Source organism: Neophocaena asiaeorientalis, unplaced genomic scaffold (assembly GCF_003031525.2).
Source record: "Neophocaena asiaeorientalis asiaeorientalis breed wild unplaced genomic scaffold, Neophocaena_asiaeorientalis_V1.1 scaffold134, whole genome shotgun sequence".
NCBI classification, from domain to species: Eukaryota; Metazoa; Chordata; class Mammalia; order Artiodactyla; family Phocoenidae; genus Neophocaena; species Neophocaena asiaeorientalis.
In genome coordinates, this window is record NW_020185339.1 from 23094381 (window position 1) to 23095006 (window position 626).

A 626-nucleotide genomic window follows, 5' to 3' on the forward strand; every position below is an offset into this window, starting at 1 on the left:
CAATCTGTTGGGGTAGCCAGGAATGCCAGGTCCGGGAGGAACCGGCCCCAAAAGATGAAAGTCGCGACTTGCCCTGCCCCGCCCCCAAAGGCTTCCCGGGTAGTGTGCTGGGACTTGACCCGCCTCCCCAGGTCAACAAGTCACAACACGACCCCGGCCTGTCAAGTCACATGACCTCTGCCTGTCACTGACAACCTGGTCATGTCTTCGGGCCAGGAGAGACCATCTGCTCCAACCCACCCCCACCCCCATTTACAGAAGGAGAAATGGAACTCTGGAGCAATGGTGCAGGCCTGGCCAAAGACCTGTCACCGTCACACCACCGCCTGAAGCTGCCACCCAGCCACAACCAGCTTTGTTGACAGTTTCTACTTAGGACAAACTCCGGCTGCCCCCATGAGGGTATGACAGGATATGTAACAGGCCACCATATGGCCTCTGTTTTCTACCTAATGGCACTAGAAAAATACTTTGCATTTTCCACGGTGCTTTTCACTTTTGTTCAAGCTGCCTCCAAGTTCATAATTCTCTCATTTTACTTCCATAACTCGTTATCTTTTATTTACTAACAAGAACGGTGAAGCACGGGGAGATTAGGTGGCAGGCAGGCCTGGGATCCCTGGGCA